We start from the raw sequence: 23,839 nt of genomic DNA on the forward strand, positions 1-23,839 counted from the left end.
CACAGGACGCCCTGCCTCTTTCTCGCCTCCGGAGGGGGGCCCAGCGGCTGCGCCCCGCGCTCCCGCGCCAAAGTTTCCCCGACGCGCCGCTTCTCCCGCTCTCGGGCCCCGGGGAGCCTCTCCCGGCTCCGCCGCGCCCCGATGCCCGCCCCTCGTGCGCGCGTCCACCGCTCGGCAAGGCGCAAAGGCAGCCGCCGCCGGGGAAAGTTTCTCCCGGACGGGAGGGCGTGTGGGGTGGCCGGGCGGGGCCTGCCGAGCGCGCCGGGGTGTGGAGAGGCTCCCCCCCTCCTCCGACACTCCGCCTCCGCGCCGCGCTCGTTGCAGCTCGCCGCCGCCGCTCCAGTCTCCAGCTCGGGGACACGCGCGCCTTGGCGAGGATGGGGGCCCTCCCTTGTCTAGGTGAGTAAGAGAGGGAGACCCGAGAGGTTTGGACCTGGCAAAGGGCGTGGGGTATGCGGGGGGCTGGCCGGGCTTCTGCCTGAAAGGAGATCCCACGCTTCCATTCAGTCCCGGGACCTATTTTCCATACCAGTCTTAGCCTCTGCCTATGAGGAGTTTCCACGCCATTCAGCCCCGGAGTCTATTTTCCATACCAGAGTCCGGCTCTTAGATTCTGTAGGAATCAAGACGAAAGTGCAGTTGAGCATGTGCAGAGGTAAGCCTTGAGTTTTCACCGCAGTTCTAAAGATCTCTGTCGTCTTAGACTAAAAGTTCTACTTTTTTGGCCTGTACTGTAATTAGCATACTGGGCACCCTCCATGGAAACTCTCTCTAATCCTGCACACACACACACCTCTGATGCAGCCAATTTGCGGCAAATCCCATGCTAGATGTCTGTAGCACCATCACAAAATAAAGGGGGGATTTCACAAAGTAATATTTCTGGTGATCACCAATGACCCTGGGACCCTTAAGACACCCCAAGAGGAAATGATCCAAACTCTGCCTGCTCTGTTGCTGTGCCATTTGACTCTCATGTGTTCTAATTCCTCCATCAAAATGGTTGGATCCAGAAACATCTTATCTAGGGACACATAATGGGCCCACCTTGTGCTAGTGGAAGCCACTTGTCCTCCTCATGCTTCCAACTACCATGCCAATTCTTTCTGGGTATGAAAGAAAAGCTCAGATAGCCAGTGACTAGCAGAAGACTGCAGCTACTACAGCCAATGTCTGTTCACCAGAAGAGAATAATGTGTGCCTGCCAGGGCCAGGCGTGCAGAAATGGCATCGTAGCCCATGAGGAGTCAACCTGTGGCACAGAGAGTGTCAAGGGGCACCAGCCTGGCTGGGACATAGTCTTTCCAGTCCTGTACTGCTGGTGCCTGTTTCTCATCTGGTCAAGATGCAGGGGGGGGGGGGGATGCCTGTGTGCTGTGGGGAGCACTCTGTCTCCATCCTATGGGCAAGACTGGTAAAAAGACTGGCCACTGTGGAGCAGAGCTGGTCGTCTTAATCACAGGCAGCTGCACATACCTTCAGTTGCAAAAGCTAAAGGGGCCATGAGTTACACTGTTATGGCTCCAGCCAAGGTGTCCTTAGGCTTGTGATCCTGACTCAAGCAGGGAGGTGGGCTAGATGGTCTACCATACCCAAAAAAACCTTGATGATTCTGTTATCTTTAACAAAGAATTCCTACCACCCTCAGCAAGCAACAACTCTCTAGGTTCTTTGAAGAAAACCATGGACTTTGGACCACTCCTTTAGTTGTCTACAGTCGACATGCCCTCTGTTTCCCACTCCTGTTCTTTGTCTAATCATTCAGGATAAAAAAATAAAATGGAACAGCTTCATTAAGCCAACTGGGTTCTCTGTCTTTTTCGTGAACCCATCTATGGGGCTCACCACTCCTATCCTATCCTAAATCCACATTTCCAGGTCAGACTTGCAGCTGCTCTTATCATGCTAACCACACTGTGTGTTACACTTGCCTGATTCCAAACCAGGCCATTGGTCTGCCTAGGTCAGTATTGTCATTTTATTGACACTGGCTGGCAGTGGCTTTCATTCCGGAGTCTCAGGCATGGCTCCTTCCCACCCTATTTGGAGATACAAGGGAATGAATCTGGGAGCTTCTACATGCAGAGCCTGTGCTCTGCCACTGAGCAATGGCTGTTCCTGAAGGCAGGGCCAGCCCAAGGCATTTTGGCACCTGAGGCAAACCACAAAAAAGCACCTCCCTCCCAGCCAAGGAAGAAGGGATGAGCAAAGTTCTGCATCAGGAACACGGGGGGGGGGGGGGAAATAAGCATCTGCATCGGGGTCTGCTGCCCCCATGTACCCTGCCACCTGAGGCTGTGGCCTCACCTTGCCTCTTGGGTGAGCCGGCCCTGCCTGAAGGAAAACAGCAAGGACAGAGTAACAAGCATAATTGTGTAGAGTCAAAATATTGCAGAGTTGTGCAGAATGCAGTGAAAAACAACAGACAAAAGTGATATTGTTTGTTTATTTATAAATAACTTTTATGCCATTTTCATTGCTCTAGGGGTTCATGTGCTTTTGTCGGCTGCTTTTTCATATCTTTGGGGACCTTCTCCTTTGTTTCAGAATGCAACAATAAAGACCTGGTTCAGTAGGCCAGGCTATGGTATAGTGAGAACAGCCAGACTCCCTGAAAGGAACTTGCAGTCACTTTGCTCTTCCCCAGCCTGTTTTTCTGCCGCTGTGCCAAGATGTGGCTTAGCATGTTGTCCAAACCAGGACTTGTGGGTTAAGCTCTCTCCTCGCTAACCATGAGCTGTAGCCAAGTACAAACCTTAACTACCAGTCCCAGTTCAGATGACTCACAAAGCAGCAAAAAGTAGCAGGCAGGACTCTGGGCACCTGCCTGTTTGTGCAATCTTGCCAAGTCATAGTTTGGCTTGCCATGTTGCATGAGCCAGCTTGGTCCTTCTATAGGGGGGAAGTCTGCCCTCTGGTTTTGGTGTCTTAACGCAACCTATAGAAGCAGGAACCTCTTCCAGTGCAAGCAAATCTAAGCATGTGGACTGTGGCATAAGGTGGAATTTCTGCAAGACAGATTCATAGTTTCTCAAGTGTATCAAGACATTTGCTAACAAACAGGCAAATTGCAAGCTGGCTGAGGAAGGCTGCCAAGAAGGGCTAGGAATGAGAGCTGTGTGTATATGACTCAGCTTCTCTGAGCGTGTGGTTTGCTTCTTTGATGCATCCTAAAGATGCTGTGATGCATCCTATTATTACTGTTTTAAACTGTTTTTAATGTATTTCATATTGCTGCAACCTGTCCTGGGACCTTTTGGTGAAGGGTGAGTAGCAATAATAATTACTAACAATAATAACTGGTGCACAGCAGTTCTTTTGTTTTTTTCACCCTACATTATTTTTTCTGTTTCTGGAACTGTTGCAATAAATCTCTGTAGCAGGAAGTGGAGAAGAAACCAAAGGCTACTGCTTACATATGCACACACCACCAGACAACAAATGAGGTTCCCCAATAATGCTCCGTGTTAAAAGAGTGCACCATGTATGTATGTTTGGATGCATGCACAACATTCCCCTCACTTTTGAACTCCAAGACATGTGTATAGGAAGCACCCCTGGAATGAACGCATGTACTTACCATATAAGCACTATGTGAGGCACACAGTCTAGATCTTTTTTTAAGCAAAAGCCTTTTATAGAGAAATCGCTGTTTCTGTACATGCATAAAGCTCCTTTGTCCATTCCTTAATTGAGCAGGATGTTTGGGCTCTTCTTGAAAACAAAGCCATGTTTCTGAGGACTGACACAGCAGCCTGCCTAAATTACTGCAAACCCTTTGGTAAGTTCAAGGAATGGCCACAAAGTATTGTGTTTTAGAGGAGGCACTTTGGAAGAGGGACTTCAAGCATCGTCCCATGTCCTTCTGCAGAGAGATGCTATTTGCAGCAACTGTCCTTCCTCCAACCTCACCTGTACAGAGTGTTGTGATAACAAACCAAACAGAGCATGCAAACCTTTTAAGCCTGTTTCACAGACTTCTGGAAAGGCACACTTCTGCCATTTGTCTCCAGTGCTCAGTGTGGGGCACTGTTGGACATAACTGAGACAGGCTTAAATTTCCCACTTAATTGTTTACCTCCCACTTTGAGCATCATCGGCCTTGGCTTCCCTGGCCCAAATCTCGCCCATCACCAACCACCTGTTCACTACAGTCACATATGAACATTTGAAGCTGCCTTATACCACCATTGGTCCTAGCCAGCATTGCCTTCTCTGGTTAGCAGTGATTCTTCAGGTCTTTCCCAAGACCTAAGTGCATAAGGACCAGGGCCCAGCTTTGGGCCAAAACAGCTCCACATCAGCATAGTACACCAGGGCTGAAAGGTCTGCACTGAGCGCGCAGCCACACTTAACCTTAGTTCCATACTTTCTAGATACAGGCCTGTGCTTTAAAACTCCATGTCTCTCACTTACGCTCTCTCTCTCTTTAGCCATGGTGCTTTCCCCATGAAAACCCGCTCTTTACTGCTGAATCAGAACAAACAACAATTCGGGTTTTTCACAGGTGGCCATTTGCTAAAAGAGTGCTTGGACACGGAGCTTTAAAGTGTGGACCTGTGCTTAAAAATCCAGCAGAAAAGGAAGTCTGGATGAGACCAGGTTGTCAGTACATTGTTATGGCTGTGGGGGTTGTCTTAAGGAGCACCTGCACTTCAGAACTGACCACAACACCTTCCCAGAAGTACACATACAGAACCATAATTAGGTACCAAACAGAAAAATAAGAAAAATCAGCTGTACTTTGAGCTCACTTCTTTGGGGTGGGGGAGCAGGATGGGAGGGTCTCGACACTCCCACAAATACAATGAGTGTCCTTTGGTGAGGAGCGGGCACACAGCTCACCTAGTTGCCTCCCTGTCCTTGGGAGTCTCTCCTTCCCTGGAATTTTATCTTCTTCTCTTCCTCCCACCAACCTATGGAATGCTTGTTTTATAGATCAAGGACCCTATTCAAAATACCTAAACTGAAGTATGATTCACAGTAAAAGAGTGAGCAGCATTTTTTGAGGCTTCTGCCAAAGTGATCAATGGCCTCTTGTAGGCCCTTCCAAAACACTGGGGAGAATTTTCCTGGGTGATAAGATTTGGATGTCCAGCATGCAGGCAGGCAGCTTTGTATGCAGAATGGCAATGCTCACAAACTTTCCCTACCCCATCATGGAAACTGAAAGCAGAGTGGAAAGAGGCTCCGTGTCACTTTCCAGTGCCCAAAGTTATAGTCTTTTTTCCCTCCTTCTCTCCAACCCCCAACCCCCAACCCCCACCCCTTGCAAGTCACCAATCCAGCCACTCCAAAGATCAAAACTGGGAAAGGCTATTATTCAATGACTCTCAATTTCCACATGAGGATGAGGAGGACAGAGCCAAGTTTCATTTCACATTTGCACTTTGAGCCAGCTTTAGTCCATTTTTAAGCCTCAGGCTCAAAGGCTTCTTGCTCTTAAGATGGCACAGCAGGAACAAGACAGGGAACTAGTTTTCTTCAGGAGCTCAGAAGGTGCTGTTCAGCTCATTTTCAGCTTCTCTGATAAACACTTTGCCAATGCTGTTTTTCTCAGGTAGAAACTCACACTGGAATTTGGGTGGGAGGGAAGTGCTGGTGAGGATCTCAGTGTTCACTTCCATGAGAAAATTGTGTCACTCCTCTCGATCATTTTTGCTTGCACTCTTAGCGTACAGATGCCTCTCTTGGTCCCCTCACAAAATACCTCTGTGAGGTAGACCACTGTTTTGACATGTTACAGATGAAGCAGAGAGAGAGAGACTGAGACTTGCTCACAGTCCAGGCAGTAAATAAGCTATGGCAGCCTTCACCAACCAGGACTTTTGGACTACAACTCCCATCAGCCTCAGCCAGCACAGCCTGGGACCTCCTATAGCTTCCTATATAGTACTGTCTGGCTGTTTGCTGCTTCAGATAGGTCTGCTTTGTGATTCTGGAACTTTCCAGAGAGGTGAAACACACAGAGCTTATCCTCATTACTCATTAACACTCACTTTGTGCTTTAGCTTGAGGGCAAGGCCTTTGCTGGAATTTTCTCTAGCCTGGACAGTCACACCTCTGCTAACCTGCACTTGACATCGCTGCTTTCCTTCTCTCTGGTCACAGCAAACAACACCTTTCAGCTGTAATTTATGAGCTCCTGTTAGAGGGAGAGCCTTGAGGAGCTGGAAAAAAACCCTCCCCAAGGTTTCTGTTAATTTTTACCTCAACGGTGAGTGTGTCAAAGGCACTGCTCAATTTGTCTCTTGCCTGGGCACGTCCTGGCTCCCTCCTGGCTGGAGCAACTGCCTCAACATGGCGGCGGAATTGGTGGTGGTGCTTCTGTGCTTTTGTGAGCCACGCTGTGACTTATGGCCACTAATAAATAACAGCATTTGATATTGTGTGAAGCACCTTGTTTGCTCCAAGTTCAGTGGGCACAAAGCAAAATGGCAACCCTGAGCATGGTGACTAGCAGTAAATCTCAGGACTAGATGGACTTATTTCTTCACCAATAGCTCCACCAATCCCAAGCCTCTATAATCATGAGGAAACTCCATTTGACTCTGTTGGAATTGCTTCTGACCATCAGCGAATCAGCTCTGGTTCCATGTCTGCTTCTGCACCAAAATAACAATGAACAGTTTCCACAAGGAGTCCTGAGCATTGCAGTTCTGTGTTGGGACAGAGTTAAGAGAATCCTAAAAGTGCGTCACATCATATCAGCTCTTGCAGGCCTGATTTTTGCAGCAGGTTTTGTGGTGTGTGCATATGTTCTAATTGCCATTTTAAATTGAGGTATGACAGATTGCACCTCCAGGTGCAAGTAGATAAATAGGGACCGCTTACCAGCGGGAAGGTAAACGGCGTTTCCGTGTGCGGCTCTGGCTCGCCAGAGCAGCGATGTCACGCTGGCCACGTGACCCGGAAGTGTCTCCGGACAGCGCTGGCCCCTGGCCTCTTGAGTGAGATGGGCGCACAACCCCAGAGTCTGTCAAGACTGGCCCGTACGGGCAGGGGTACCTTTACCTTTACCTTTATGACAGATTAGTTTGCCCACAGCATCACTCATAATAAGTAGGAAATGGATTTTAAAGTTGTAAGAAACAGAAGGAAGCACTTCAGTGTCATCCCATCTCTTTGGGGAGTTGTGCATATGTAACAGCACTTATTTCCGTGCAGTGCTGTTCTTGAGCTCTTGCATTCTCGTTGTTATGAAGTCTTTGCTGCTTAGTGATGCTCATCAGGAAGAATGCTCATTTCTCAAGCTAAGGGGTTTACAGCCTCCCTGCCCCCCAGTTGCTGCCTGAAGAATAGGGTGGCCCCTGAGAACACCAAAGGAAGCTGTTTCCGTGTGAATGCACCAGTACCAACCGCTACCCTTCAAGGTCAACTTTTTGGCATCTGTCTGTCTCTGTAGACAACGGAGGAGTGTTCCTTCGGTTTGAGGTCAAACCATTGGAGAGTTACAGCACCTGCTGTGGCTGTAGAGACCAATACGGGACAGACATGTCTTGTCGCCGCTGTGGCAGATAAAGGTGTCCGGTTGTGTTGCTACAGGTGCACCATGGTGTTTCTTCTCTCTGTGCTCCTCCCAGTGGTCATTCCTCCTCTGGTCATTTCTCATTTCAATATTCCATTTCTTTTCTGACACCAACACTGTAGCCAATGCAACCCTTACATTATCTATCAGGGGATGCGGGTGGCCCTGTGGGCTTCCCGATTGGAAGGTCGGCAATTTGAATCCGCTCAATGGTAGTGAGCTCCCATTGTTCTGTCCTTGCTTCTGCCAGTCTAGCAGTTTGAAAGCATGCCAGTTCAAGTAGATAAATAGGTACTGTTATGGTGGGAAGGTAAAGAGCATTTCTGTGTGCTCTGGTTTCCATCACGGTGTTCCGTTGCGCCAGAAGCGGTTTAGTCATGCTGACCGCATGACCCGGAAGGCTGTCTGTGGACAAACACCAGCTTCCTCGGCCTGAAGCAAGATGAGTGCCGCACTCCCATAGTTGCCTTTGACTGGACTTCACCATCCAGGGGTTGTTTACTTTTTATCTTTTTACCTTACATTATCTATCAATTAAACACAGCGCATATGTTCAGTTGTACTTGCAATGTCTAAAATCTGCATTCTCTATTTTGAGAGTTGATGAACTGCAAAGGCCTTTTGCTCAGCACATTAGTCTAATGTCTAAACTCGAAATGGTTGAAATGGGTTGACATGCTCTTGCACAGCTCTGTGTGACTTCAATGAGGCTTACAGAGAACTTGCTGCTGGGTTATATTGCCCATAAGAATTTGTCCCCCTCATGCCTTTGTCAAAGGAGAACTGAGCTCTTTGCTTTATTGACTCATGTGACTAAGAAACCCCATATCAGTGTTACAAATCCTATTACTTCCTCTCCCTACTTCCAGCAATTACTCTGGGATGGGAATGTGTCCATGGACAGCCTCCCCTCTCTAATCAGCCCGCTCCATTCAGCGAGGAGCGATACACAAATCCAGGCCTGCTAGTGTCCCAGTTTATCACTGTGTAAGTGATTTTGTATTATCCTAGCTACTGAATACCCCAACCAGCAGTCTGAATCGCCAGCTCAGACAGATTTGAAAGGAGGTGACTTGCATCTTTGTGCTTCAAAAAGGCATCACAAGAAATTTGCCTCCCTCCCTGCCCCCCCAAAAAGGTGACTGCCGCTCCTGCTGAGGTGATGCTGAGCAACTCCAGCATCCACCAAACTCACAGAAATAGATCAGTCTGCTTTTTTCCCCTTAGAGATGTTTAAGGCCGATCCCTCTCAACAAGAGATTTTGAAATACAGTAGATGAATTGCTGTAGATTCCACAATATAAATCAGCCTTGCCATAACTGGTGCCCTCCAGATGTTTTAGGCTATGGCTGCCATCAACCTCAGCCAGCACAGCTGTGCCGGCAAGAGTTGCATTCCAAAACATCTTGAGGGCACCAGGTTGGGGAAGGCTGCCTTAAACTGAGTATAACATGTGGTGTATGCTCATTCAAGGATACACCTGTAGGTTCTGTACCAGAACAAATAATCAATTGTTCCACAAGCTTCAAGCCACACACTTCTGTTTGTCTCGTGATTTCTAGGCATGGGTCTGAGAGGTTTTTCCTTCGTCCTGCCACTTTCCCCAGAAAATCCCACTGTTTACTACTGAATGGGGGGGGGGCATTGTTACTGTATTGTTGCTTCTGTTTTGAGTATTAATTTGTGCATTTATTTTGTTAACCACCTTGAGATCTTTTGATGAACGGTGGTATATAAAATCTTAACAACAAGAGTTGCAATTTCTCTGGATTGTCATTGGTTCTTATTCAGTGGTAAGCAGTGGGTTTTCCCATGGAAGGCAACGAGACGAGAGGAAAGCCTCTCAAACCCATTCCCAGAAATCAAAGAACAAAGGGAAGGAAACATGGGGCAAACAGACGTGAGGATGAGCCTTAAGGCAGCAAACCTGTGCACACTTTCCTGGGAGTAAGCGCCACTGAACCCAGTTGGATTGATTCCTAAGAAAGCGACAGCATCGTTAGGCTGCATTTTAATGCACACTTCCTTCATTGAACTCAGTGGCCCTTAATCTCTCATAAGCAAGTGTGTGTGTGTGTGTGTGTGTGTGTGTGTGGTGCAAAAGCGAGAGCTAAGCTTTTATCATGCTTCTTGCTCCCCTCCCCCTGCATAATACCAATGTTCAAATGAATAAATGAAAATAAAATATATGTACAGTGCTGGTGTTACTTTTTTTATTGTCTGTAAATAACTCACTTTCGCAAATGGGAGGTTTCCCAGGCATTCCCCCATCCCGGCATGCAAAGCACAGTGATATCTCACTGGTCGCCCTGGAATTCAAAGGGCCAGGAATTGATAAGGGTGGCTGCTCTGTTTGCATGTGAAACAGCACTGAACTTTCTTAAGAGTTTATAGCTATCTTGAAACTGGGTGGAGATGCAGATTGCAGGGAAAAGTAGTGGATTGCATTGCCCAGCTCAATCTCTAAACTGACCTTCAATGTGCTAAAAGGCTTAGGTGCCCTTAGGGTTGACACTACCTTTACTGCTCCTGCTGCCTGGCAGGTAGAAAGGTAGGGGGTGGATCTTTTCCCGGAATGGAGATCAAGGTGACAGCCTGGAAAATCTTCATTGCTTAATTTCGGCAAATCAGACTCCTATTAATGGCTCAAGAGAATGGCCAGTAGAAAAGCGGGGGAGTGCCAGCCCTACTTCCAGGAAACATTTCACTTTTGTATCTCATTCTCCATTTTACTGTGACCATCAAAACATTTATGCACGTGCAAAACAGGAAAAGTGAAAGCCTGAAATGGGGTGACCTTGGATATGAATTTATGTGACATGAGTTCATTGGGAAGCCTACAAGATATACCATGACACACTCAACACTGGGATTCAGACAAACCAAGACCCCTCAATGAAGAAATATGCAGGAAAATACTGGAAATGCGAGAAAAAGATTGAAGCAGACCTGATTCTAGACACTTGAGTTCTAAGAAAATGAACCAGACACTCTGCAGGTCAAGGGCCTTGGGGAGCAGGCAGGGTCTCCTGCAATCAGTGCTGAAGATCCCATGGAATTGTTCTTGGAGAAGGAGGTGGAGCCACCACTCAATCCTCAAGAACAGTGTCACCTTAAGGCCCAGGCCAAAGAGAAACAGCATAGCATGCATTGACGGACCAGATCGGCTCATGATTATGCAATCCCTGAAATGCCTTTACTACCAGCAGTAGTAGTATACTCTGGTCTAGGAAACCAGAGTGTATAAGGTCTCCTCCTTGACCCTTCCAATTTCTGGAAACAATGTAGGTCTGGCTGCTGTCACTCCTGAGTCTCATACACTTCTGTGTTGTATCTTATGTGAACTCCTCTGCTATTGACCTTGTACCACTGCCTGACTTTGTCCCTGGATGATGCTTTGAACCTGGACTGATTCTCTGTGCTTGACCTTGCTTTGCATGGTCTGGGCTGCACCTTATCCCAATGCTCTCCTTCGTGAGCATTTACTGCTAAGAGGCTTATACCTCCTGGGACCAAGACCCTGGCTGCTGAGGGGATTCCTTGGAGCATGTTACTTTTTATATATATCTCACTTTATGGAAATGATGAAGAGAGGGTCCCTAAACGGAGTCCCAAACCCGTTTACAAGACAATAGCATAAAAGTACAGTAGATTCTATTATATATTGTGGGGTTTTTTTGTATTTTACAGTCTAGTAAAGCACTTTGTACAGAAGGTTCATTAAAATAATGCAGGGGCTGATATATTGAAAGTGTTAATCCAAAATAATTACCTAATACCCTAAAATAGCCACCAACATCCAACGCAAGAACCAACACCAGACTAGCCACCAAAAGTCAGTCCATTCATGCTGCCCCAATGCCTGCAGGAATAATAAGGTCTTCACTGGGTGGGGAATAGATAGCCACTTTGGCCCCAGACAATCTTCCCTGGGGAGGGCATTCCATAAGGGGGTGAGGTGGGGCTACCATGGGAGAGACCTCCCATTGTTGCCCTCCAAGCATCTCTCAGATGGGACACAGAGCAGGACCCTATATCTTGATCTTGGGGTCCAGGAGGAAGCCAAGAACACTCTAGGCTGCTAGGCCAACACCTGACTTTGACACCTGGGTGCCCAGGTGTTACAAGCAGCATTTTATTATGTCTCTCTCACTGGCAGCAGAGAAACATGAAAAAATATTTTAATAAGGCATGCTATCCATACTGGGGTTTCGCACAGTCACAGTGGCTGAATATGTTTTCCAGAAATGTAGCAATGAGCGGGGGTGGAGGAGATAAATAGATTTAATGGGGCACTTTTAATGGGGCAAAAGTGAAACTGGTTACTGAAGCAATTGCAAAAGCACTATTCTTTAACCCAAAAAGCAAAAATAAAAATGTTACCAACATGTTAGCATAAACACATGGAGTAAAGACTTAAAAGTAAGTTTGTAGTGTTGCTTATTGAGATCTTCAGTATGTGATGACCAACATAGTGTGAGCATGCTCAGAGGATGACCTCCAAACCATCCTAAATATCTTTGCAGAAGCTTACGAAAAGCCTGGCCTATCACTCAACATCCAAAAAACCAAAGTGCTGCACCAACAAGTACAAAATAACCCCTCTGCAGTGCCACAAATCCAACTCAGTGGTGTAACGTTGGAAATTGTCAATGACTTCTCCTACCTAGGCAGTTCTCTTTCTACAAGGGCCAACACTGATGCTGAAATCCAGCATCGCCTGAGCTCTGCAAGTGCGGCTTTCTCCCGATTGAAGTGCAGAGTGTTTGAGGACCGGGACGTACGTAGGGAAACCAAAATGCTTGTTTACAAAGCTATTGTACTACCAACCTTACTATATGCTTGTGAAACAGGTTCCACTTATAAACACCATCTCCAACTACTCAAAAGATTCCATCAATGGTGTCTCCAAAAAAATTTACACATCACTTGGGAAGACAGGCGAACTAATATCAGTGTACTGGAAGAAGCGAAGATCACCAGTGTTGAAGCAATGATTCTTCAACATCAACTTCGTTGGACTGGTCATGTTGTGCAGATGCCTGATGATCGTCTTCCAAAGCAACTACTCTAGACTTCCAGGTCGGCGCCATCGCCGAATGGCGGACTCCCTCCGAGCTCCGGAGGGAGTCGGCTGGGTAGGGGTCGGGTCCTGCCGTGCCGGCGACGCGGGGACCCTCAAAAACCATGGGCGGAGATGCCCATGGACTTGGTGACTCGGCGGGCACCGTTTGCGCCCCCCCGACCCACGAAGGAGCCTTTTTAAAGGCTGCGGAGTGGGTGACGGGGGGGTGTGGTGCTGTGAGTCCAATGCTTCCCCTGCCCAGCGAAGCCGCATGCCATTCGGCGGAGAGCAACGACTTCTTCTTTGAAAATTTCGGATTTGGACTAAAAGGAACAACCCGTGAGTAAATTGATTGGACTTAAAAGGGAAATTTGATCTTTGAATTTGGAGCGAGCGGGGGGAGTGCAAAAAGGAAGTCCGCCCCCCCCCCCGTTGTAGATGGCTCAACGCAAGGATTTGACAACTAAGATCGAGAGATGAACTTGTTTACCTGAAAAAAATTTTTAACTTCATGAAGGGAAATTACAATAATTGTGCTGGAGGAGAAGACTGATTTGTGGGAACTAAAATGCAACCCCCCCGGGAACCGGGAACGATCCGCTATGCGAGACTGGTGAAGAGACACAGAAACTTTGACAGCTGTCAAAGTAGCTGTCAAAGCAGGAAAATAAAAGAGAACTTTGTTACGATGGCTTTGCTGGTTAGATTTGTTACAATTTGGACACAAATTATTGGAAATAAAGGCAACAAGTTATTTGACTTTTGGGTCTGATTTTGAAAGAAATTAAGTTACCATATTCCCTCTAGAGGAAGGCTGGGACATTGCAACAGTAGCAGCAAGTGGAAAAATACTATGAATTTGAGCAGGATCTGTTATCTCTTGGGAAAGCTGCAAAAACGAAGCATTATTTTGTCTACAGAGGTTTCTATACTAAAGGAGACAATGGATTTATCTATTGAAGAAAGGAAGGGACTTGACGCAAGTTATGTTCCTGAATAACAAAAGCCTCTGTGGAGAACAAGAAGTTTCTGAATTAGAAGGTTTCTGCAGCAGAACAGGAAAAAGCAACCTGAGGAATAAGAGCTGGACCAAATTTGAAGCCGGAGTATTTGGAACATCCAGACTTTAAAAGGACCAAGAAATAGAATTTAAGTTAGACTCTTAAACTTAGAGGTCTGGATGGAAGAACAATGACTTTTTCTGAGAGTTTTTTCGAGATTGGACTTTCTGAAATTTAAAGCTATCAAAAGACAGCAAAGTGGAGTTGAGATATAGACGTGGATACACCAGGCTGGCAGTAGACAATGGATGAACTTTGGGGATTGGAACCGGGGAATGGGGGGGGAGAGATTTTGAATCCAAAGGCTGTAAAATTATATATTATTTCTTTCTTTTCTTTTTTCATGTTTGTTGTTTGAAAATAGGGGAATTCGTGGAAGGGAAATGGGGTCGATCTTAGGGAATTATATAAAATATAAGGAGAAATGGTTCATTAAGATAAATAAGATAAATTAATTTGGAATAAATGGGTTATTTAAAATTACAAATAAGGTTTTAAAATTTGGGGTAAGAATCTGTGGAATCAATTTAAGGGAAATGGAATACAAGAGGGGGAGGGGGGGGAAGTCCGGGAAAGATGCCACTGAAACCAAGTGTAAATCATATTTGTTTTTTCTTTCTTGCTTGCTATCTTTCCTTTTTATTCTGGAAATTTTTTAATAAATATTATTAAAAAAAAAAAAAAACAAAGCAACTACTCTATTCCAAACTTTAAAATGGAAAGTGTAATGCTGGAGGTCAACAAAAGAGGTTTAAAGACTGTCTCAAGGCAAATCTTTAAAAATATAGTGGAAACACTGGCCTGCGAGCGCTCCAGTTGGAGAACAGTCTTTACCAAAGGTGTCATGGGCTTTGAAGACACTTGAACTCAGGACGCAAGGGAGAAACGTGCTAGGAGGAAGGCACGCTTGGCAAATCCACACCATGATCAGCTCCCACCCAGAGACCAATGTCCCCATTGTGGAAGGACGTGCGGATCCAGAATTGGCCTCCACAGTCACTTATTAAAACCGTGTTTATGGAAGACAATCTTACTCGGTTACGAGTGATCGCCAAAGAAGAAGAATTGAGACGTTTGTGCAGTAGCGGGAGAGAGCAACTCAGAACAAGGTATTCTCAGTAGTTGTACAGAGTTCAATAAATGGTTACAGCCTAAGAGACAAGAGATAAAGATTTAAGCTCAAAAGCAGCCCTTTTCAGACAACCCCAAACAACTGAACAGGGGATGGCGCCAGCTAGCTTTGTCTCCAGTGTCACCCAACGCTTGCACATTTGTTGAACATGGGAGAGGCGACTCCAGGGTTTGTGCAGCTGTGTGCACATGGGGGTTACCAAACATTAGGAATCCTGTGCAATTAAGGTTGCTGACCAGGTAGAAGTCCAAACATCTGGTTGTGGGTCCAAATATGCTTACTGTCAGAGCACCTCTTCTGCAAATGAATTCTGCAAATGTTCTGAAACCCAAGATTCTGTTCAGGAAGGTAATCTATAACTACCTAAGTTGGATTGATGTTACTTTGCAAAGTCTGGTGTGCAATTGTTGCCTTCCCTTCTTCCCCAATAAATTTATATTTTGGCATTTGGCTTCAGTGGTTTTAAAAGACTATTCTCTAGAATTTCCTCGCTAAAAGCTTTCCCCTGTGCTAAGATTGCATGACTAAGCTACATTTTTGTGTTCTAAAAATAGTCCACAAGATTATTTGGGGTGGGAGGTGAGTAAGTAAATCCAGAGTCTCCTTGTTTTTAACTTTCCCCCCTAGAGCTGGACTCCTGGGAAATGGGGCTAAGAAACGCCAAGCAGCTGGACAGACTTTGAGGGCTGGCTACTAAGGAAAAGCCCCCTGCCCTTCCCAGTCTGTCTGTATGTAGTGCTGAGACCAGGTGGTAATCATTGGCAAGACTATATCTGAAACAAAAAATTGCAGTGTTTCCTCTTTATCCCCTAACAGGTGCCACACTCTCCTCCAGGGTATGAAGAACTGAAAGGGGACTAAAGCAGGCCAATTCACTCCCTCACCTCCAGTTTTCTGCTTTTCACTTCCAAATGATGCTCAGCGTTATGTCGCTTCAAGCAGCACAGGTTACTCACTCCTCAATAGGCTTTTTTGAGATGGGGAGGGAGTCCTCCTTCTAGGGCTTGGGGGCTGTACTTCTGCACACCTCAGAGTTCACACAACTCATGGCAAAATAGTGAATGAAGTGGAGCAGAAAGGAGTGTGGGCCAAAGCCTGAAAAAGAGTAACAGAGAAGAAGAAGCTTTTGGGTAAGTGGCCAATCCTGCTCACTGCTCAGAGCCTCTGCCTTATCCTGACCAGGGATCTGATACATGTGTGTCTTCTCCAGTTACATGCAGCACACACCCACACACACACCCCACAGATTCTTTGTTGATCCATCTTCATCCCACGCCATCTTTGAACTTGGCTGTTTCCAATGGAAGAAGAAACCTCTTTAATGTGCCTTTGTCCTTCAGATCCAGAGCAGACCGACACCCCCCCCCACCCCCCACCCTGCATGCTCTGTGTGTGCCACAGTCTCTCATAGTGACTCCATTGTCTGGAGAAATCTTTTCCTCCAGGACATGGGAAGCAGTGGGTGGGTGGCACCCTCTGGCCTCTGCTTTTTCATCTTTCTCCGCTGACACAGGGAGGATTCCTCCACCCACCCTCCAGACCCGTTTCTCTTTCCTCTTCCTGCCTTCCCCAACATCTCCAATTCCACATCCCTTCCCATAAAAGCTGCTGATGCAGGATGCATCCCTTCCCTGTCCCACATACTGGACCCCCAGGACAGCAAAGAAAACCTCTGAGAGATCAGTACTGACCGAGGGACTCATCCTAGCCAGCAGAACCAAGGTTGCACTGGATGTTTGGCATAATTTGCAACAGCTGCTGGAAAGGAGTTCGGTGGTTAAATTGGGTGTGTGTGTGTGTGTGTGTGTGTGTGTGTGTGTGTGTGTAGAATTCCTTCCCCAGAGCAGATGGGAGGGAGAGCTCCTATAGCCTTTGCCGTCAAGACTCTGTTGTTACATACATGTAACACTGTGTGCGTGTGTGTTTTCCTGTTCCACACAAATGCAGAAAAACCTTGCAGAATATAGAGCCAGGCACATAATGCAGCTTTCCATAAACCTCAGCTCTCCTGCTGCTCAGTAACTCTAACCATTGCAAAGCAGGTTTCTAGTTCCTGTGGATGTGAAGCCTATGAGCCAACTCCTAGGGGCCAAGGTCCCTTCACACACACACACACACACACACACACACGCAAACACACCCATCATAAAATATTTGAGGAAGCTGAGCCCCCCCACTCATTCATGGGTTTTGCCATTTAAATGGTGTGTATGTGCCTCATATTGTGATCAATTATGTGGGCTAGGGTTTACCTGTCCCTCTGTATTTTATTCAATTGGGCACCCCTGAGTGAGAAAAGATTCTGAAATCACAGAAGCTGAGGGTGGGGTTTCAGTGCCCTTCCCTCATTCCGTGCATAGTAACAAAGAAGCAGTATAAAGAAGGCAACAGAAGCACAAATATGCAAATATGTTTGATTTGCAAAGTTTGTACAGCTTGGCTCAGAATGTGGCTTCTTTCAGGAAAGAGTACCCACCAATGCCTTGCCTGTTGCTAGAATAGCTCTACATGCCAGGAAGACCAGGAGATCTTGCCATACATACTGTTATAAGTTTGTGGGGTGCCTGGACTCCCCTTCTACTTACTGAGTGCCATACACTGGATTTGGCATGTTAAAATACAAGCCAGTAGCTTGCCTGGTAATGGCCCACAAAAGATGAGACTTTAGGAAGACAAATGGAGTGGCTCTGTGCCCCTCCCTTCAACTCAGAATTAGAAAGCCAAAACCTTTGAAGTGGGGTTTAAGAGTTGGAAGGAGAGTGATTGTCTTTAGGATTGCAGCTGGAGGGAAAATAGTTGCAGTCGGTTAAACGCAGCAAGTTGAGCAGAGGGGCAGGGGGCCAAAGCTGATTTCTGCCGGCATCCAAGACGGTGGCCATGGGAGAAGCAAGAACCTCTTGGAGTGTTAACGTTGTGAGTCTCTCCATTTTAAGCTCAGGTTGTATATATGTGAAAATAAACTATATATCATAAAGACACCACAGTCTCTGCTGTGCCTCCTTTCCTAAAGGAAACAAGGAACCCAGAACCCTGGAATCTCACACTCGGGTGGTGTGTAACACAGAATAGTTCTCTATACCAGAAGGACCAGGGGATCTTGTCATACATATTAATTCACCAGCTTCTCTTAGAATGCACCATTTCAGGCTATTAGATGGGGAGGGCACAATGAATGTTTAAAGGTTCAATCATGAATAACTCTGCACATAGGAGAATGCCATATTAGAGTCAGGCTGAACATTTCTCACTGCCATGCCAACTGTTAGATGAGGAGGCCAACTGTACAAGCCGGTCAGGAAGAAACTGAAGCATGGGGGCCCACTAAGACCAGAGGAGTCCTTGACTCTGGGCTTCTCTGAACAAAGAACAGAAACTATGGATGAGCCACTTCTTACAGAGTAAATGGTGGCACTTCACACCACAAGAGAAGAGCTTCATGATCAGTGAGGGGTTGTACCGCCCCAACACCCCCCGGGGGGGGGGGGATATGCTTCCCCAAAGTCTAGTCTGTGGCATTGTCTTAAGCAGCCCTTCGTCTCTCTTGAAGCAGTCAGACTCCGGATCTGTGTTATTTTAAATCTGCATTTTAATCCCCCAGTGCTGCAAATAACCTGAAATCAAAGGCAACTGAAGAAGAAAATAATACCCATCTCATATAAACACACACAAGCTTGCAGATGGATGACTCTGGAAGTAATGAGGCTGGGAAAGACATAATGTCAGACTCCTCCCCTCCAGCATTCAGCCACAGTATCTAAAGGCTTGCAACTTCCTGCAGGATCCAGGACTCAGTTCTTTGGATTCATGATAAAAGCCTCAGTCATGACACAGCAAGCATAGGGAGCACTGTCATTCCAGCTTTGTAGGAACCCTGATGTGAGCTCTCTTCTGAGTGGTTTCCAAGAGGGTTACTGTGCTCATCTGTTGCCAAAAAAAGCCCCCCAACAACCCTGAACTGATGACGTAGACCTTCATGGTGGTTGACATACTGTATGTTCAAATTTCTCTTTGGTTATATGTACATGTGTTGCAAAGCCAGGAGGAAATACATCCAAATGGGAGGTGTAGGGTGTAATTTTTAATATTCCCCCACGTTAAAAGACAGGTACACAAAACATCTCCTGGCAAAGTAGGAAATAAGCCTAGTGGATAGATGGAGAGCTGGAAACTCCTTTTTACTGTGCTAGTTTTCTTCCTCAGGTGTGGGAGCATTTAAATTGGCACTCCATCTAGCTGTCCATCTAGATCTATCTTGTCTACACTGACTGGCAGTGACTCCCTGGGATTTTAGGCAAGAGACATTCCCAGTCCTACCTGGAGATGCCAGAGATTGAACGCAAGACTTTCTGAATGTAAAGCCGATGCTCTTCCCTGAACTACGGCTCTTCAGCTTCAGGCCACACTTCAATGCTGTTCACCTCAACCCTCTGCCACCTTACTCTGAAGTACGTTCCATTGTGTTCAGTGGGGCTTACTGCCAAATAAGTGTACATTAAATCACAGCTCTTGTCTAGTTAGAGACAGAGCCTGCAACCTCATATTTACCCACTTATTTGCATGGCCCATTATATATATATATTTTCCAGTGTGCTTGCGAACTGTGACTATATTTATCCAGCTCTAGGAAAGGAGCAGGGGGTGGTGGTGGGAAGGGGCAGCAGGTGCCCCTGGGAGGGGAGAGTAGATTATTCATAACAGGCTCTGGGAAGCTGAGTTTAGTTTCTTGTCCTTGCCAGAACTTTGTTGTTGCTAGTCAGACTGAACACGTATATTTACATGTATGTTTAGAACCAGCAGATCCCATTTATAGATTTGTAGTTCTCTGGAATATTTCAGAGTTAGCAGAAAGGACTCATGCCTGTAAATCTAAGCACATACTGCAGCACATTGGCTGGAGAATTCTGGGCCGCTGTCCATACACAATCACCCTTACTTGTCCCTTACCCTTGTTCCACTTTCTAAAAATTCTCTGGGGGAAATGTGTGTTTTTTTCTTCAGAAAAGAACATAACCCTGCCAGTGAAAAGGCATTTCAGGGCTTGGACCAATCCAAATTGACTTAGCACTCATCTGCTCGTCCCATGCCTAAAAAGCACAGCTCTGAGTGGCTTTCTGCTTCTTCCATGCTTTCTAGGCACGTGTCCAAGCAGTTTTGTTTGCCCCACAACTTCCCCCTGGAAAACCCGCTCTTTAGTGCTGAATCAGAGCAAACATAAATCTACAGGAAACCCAATTGACATTTGGTCCAATTCAGCAGTAAAGATTGAGTTTGGATGAGCCCTCACCCTTTTCTCCGGCTAGCAAAGGCCCAAGACCAGTGATGGCCAAACTTGGCCCTCCAGCTATTTTGGGACTACAACTCCCATCATCCCTAGCTAACAGGACCAGTGGTCAGGGGTGATGGGAATTGTAGTCCCAAAACAGCCAGAGGGCCAGTTTGGCCATCACTGCCCAAGATAGTTCACCTTGGCACATTAACTTCCATCTTTTTTCTGTAATAATTTTTATCAAATTTTCTGTTTTACAATTTCAAACTAACATTTTACAAACTTTAAATAGCCAATGACTTTCCTTCTCTATCCATGGTTCATTTTACATATCATACATCCCTGCATATTTTACTATAACCATCCCCTGCCACAGCCACCACAGCACACCCATCTCCACTGCTTACAGTGTCTGCTGTGATGTCCCAGTGATATTTGTTATTTAAATCTTGCACTGGCCAACCCACAGCCGAGGCTCTCAAAACCGTCTTACAGGAGAAAACAATAAACTAGTACACTGTAAGACAAACCACAGTGGAGCAGGATAAAATGTCAGCATAAGACCCAATCAGATTCAGACCAATAATCCGAAAAGGGCAACTGAGCAAGGTGTCACCAGACACTGGATAGAGAACAGGGGCAATGCATGGCAGATCTCCCTGGGGTAGGAATCCTCAAATGGGGTGTCCCAAAAGGCTGCACCCTCTGGAAGACAGCTGCCTTTCTTCTATTTTTTTTTTTAATAATTTTTATTAACTGGCCAATCACATCAAATTAAATCACATCATATAAATTCCGAATTACAAAGCCAAATTTTTAAATTTTGTTAAATTTTGTTGGGGGAACCCATACTTCAAGATCCAAAGGGGAATTCAGATCATCTTCTTATTACTGCGTTAATGTCCAAATCAGTCCCAATCAGTCCAAACAAAGTTCATAATTCTATCCAGTCTTATCTTGGTGTTGCCACATCATATCTTGTTCGTATAATTTCTCTTTTTCCTTTACAATCTCTTCTGTTAGTCTCCTTAAGCCGATAGCAAGTGTAATAATCCTGTGTGGATTTCCCGTTCCTCCACTAAGTCCAGATGGTTTCCATATATCTCCTTCGTAGATAACATCACTTTTTCCATCGTAAATTTTGGCATTTGTCGCTCTTAAGTCCCACCGAGGAGTTGATTCACGATATGTAAACAACTCTATTTCTCTCTTTCTCCTCCCAGACCCAAGAGCTCCCACAATGCCTCACAAAATGGCGAACAGCATTTTTTCCTGACTGCGTCACTCCAAAACTCTTAGCTTTCCAGCTTCATCTTGAAACATTGCTTTGGATCGAAAGTTTATCTCCACAAAGCCTTAAATCCACAGCTTAAGTCCTTAATTTCTGACTCATTAGGGGAGGGGGATTCTTGTTAAGTCACATAAAAAGGTAGAGGCAGGTTTTTCCCCCCCTCCCCCCTCAGTCATTACCGTATCTTGACGTTCTTCTCGTATTTTATTGTTGTCTTGTTATCAGAGATCTCTTCTGTCAGCAGTATTTACTCCCCTTTTTCCTTGATGTATGTGCAATTAATCATGTCCAAATTATTTCTTTTAAAGATCATTGCAACCAGCGGCGCGAATCGGGAACGGCGTCGAGGAGTGCCGAAAATCCCACAGGAGGGCTTTGTGCCTAGTGCCCCCACCCCCACAAATTCGGGGGTGGTATAGGGCACAGCAGGCAAGGGCCGTCCCCCCCATAATCCTGGGGGGGTTAAGGAGGCTAATTACCCCCATCATAGCCTCCAAATTACCTCGTGTGGGTCGGAGAGATGTTATTGTCAGCCATCTTCCAATGCGCCACCTAGTGGCCCCCCGACAGCTGCCTTTCTTCTAAAAGGCCTCCTGGGTTGATCCCCAAGGCAGGTACAAGTAAGGAAATGCTTCAGGAGCCACTAAACATCACAAGGAAGCTTAACAGGCAGTCTGAGCAACAAGTTCACATCCCAGATGTGGGAGGGGGATCTTTTGGATGGGAAGCCAGGAAGCAGGGCTGGCCTGCCTCACCGCTGGAGGGGCATGAATAGAGGAGAGGAACAGGGGAAGGGAGGGAAGTATGCAAGCCAAGCTACAGAACAGGGCATTGAGCAGCCTCAGTCTCCACTAGATGTGTCCAGAGAGGGAGAAGCACAAGTGGCAAAATGAATGAGCCTGGAGTAAGCTCAGCCAGAGCTCTTCCATTCCCCGTTGCTTCCTCCCCAGTCAGCAGAGCGGATGTTGGATGATTGCACAGCAAAAATCCCTCTGATGCCAAGACAAAAAAACAAAACAAAAACCCTTGTATGAGAACAAAGAGAGCAAATGGTGCCACACCCTGAAATTATAAGAACAAGGGCTGTTCTGAGTCATATCACTCATCCGCTCCCCACCCCCTACCCCCACCCCAGGAGACCGTGGATGATCCAGGAGGCTTTGGGCATCTGGGTGGGAGGCCCACACACAGAGCCAGAGCCTTGGAGAGAGAGAGAGAGAGCGTACACGTACACACACACACACACACACACACACACACACAAAATCATAGAAACACCCAAGGCAAGAGTCATGGAAACAATACATACACAGGCAGGCAGGCAGGATCAGAAGGAGAACATCTGGGAGATATATAGACAGGAAAATGCTGGCCTAGAGAACAGCAAGGCAAATTTCTATACAGAATGTACGACATGGAAGGGAACAGGCTGTGTCCAAATACAAACACTCACTGCTGCACAAAGCCTTTCCCAGATTCTCAGGTTTTTATTTACAAATGTGCAGTTGTTATGACATTTGAAGGATCCAGGTGCCTTTTATTCCCCCTCCCCCCACAAGCCCTCAATTTAGAGAACGAACCACAAGTAGCAGTATGCTGATTCATATGGCATGGGTGAGTTTTTCCAACTACCATTACTTTTGTTCATTTGCTTCTCTGTCCGTGTCTTGTAGAGAAAACCAAAGAAGAAAACTGAAGCCTGGAGAAAGACGCTTGTTTCCAAAGAGCTGAAAGAGTCATTGTTGATTGTGGTGTGTACATTTCTCTGTAGAGTCTAGCAGGTTTGGAATTGCTTCAAAACTCCACAAAACCTGTTTGATGAGAGGTGGCAGAGGGATAAGGGAAATGTGTGTAAACCATGGGAAGCACCTCTCTGAAGAACCATTGTCTGCCTGTGGCCTTCAGTGCTACCCTAAATCATGTTTACTCAGACGTAAGTTTCACTGTGTTCAGTGGGGCTTCCTCCCTAGTAGGGAAGATGGCTACCTTCCCATCCTAAACACTGATGGGCATAACGAAAAAAGAGAAAATGCATCATCAAAAAAGATGGCAGACATTTGTTTGTATAAAATTCCCATATGCTATTTTATGTGTAAATTTAGAAACAATTTATATAATTTAAATATACAGTACATTTCACCAAGTGGGAAAGACTGACTAGGAGGCCAACTCAGTCTGCTGTCCAATGCTCTTGATAGACAGCTGGATGAAAAGAAGGAAGTTTTAGGCCCTTTGGAAGCCCATGGTGACCTGTTTGCAAAGCACTTTGAGGATAAAGTCACTTGCCTCCATAGAAATCTTAATGCCACAGGGAAAGGCATAGTATCAAATTTTTGCAAACTTATTATTCATCTGATACTATTATTCATTTGATACTGTATTGTTTGGGATTGTGGGTCCCAAATTGTTGCAAAATAATGATCAATAATTATCCAAACCGAAAAGAAATCTCAATGCCACATTTATTGCAGTTTCCTCCAGTGCCATGTCCATCA

General features: G+C 46.1%; 1 long non-coding RNA gene across 1 annotated transcript; it reads left to right on the top strand.

Moving 5' to 3' along the window:
• Positions 1-312: 312 nt before the first annotated feature.
• LOC307223243 lies at positions 313-17,765 on the top strand. Its single transcript, XR_013842045.1, has 2 exons — positions 313-399; positions 15,604-17,765. It is a non-coding gene; the product is annotated as an uncharacterized lncRNA (long non-coding RNA).
• Positions 17,766-23,839: the final 6,074 nt, after the last annotated feature.

The sequence above is a fragment of the Podarcis cretensis genome (assembly GCF_951804945.1).
Source record: "Podarcis cretensis genome assembly, chromosome: 8".
Lineage (NCBI taxonomy): Eukaryota > Metazoa > Chordata > Lepidosauria > Squamata > Lacertidae > Podarcis > Podarcis cretensis.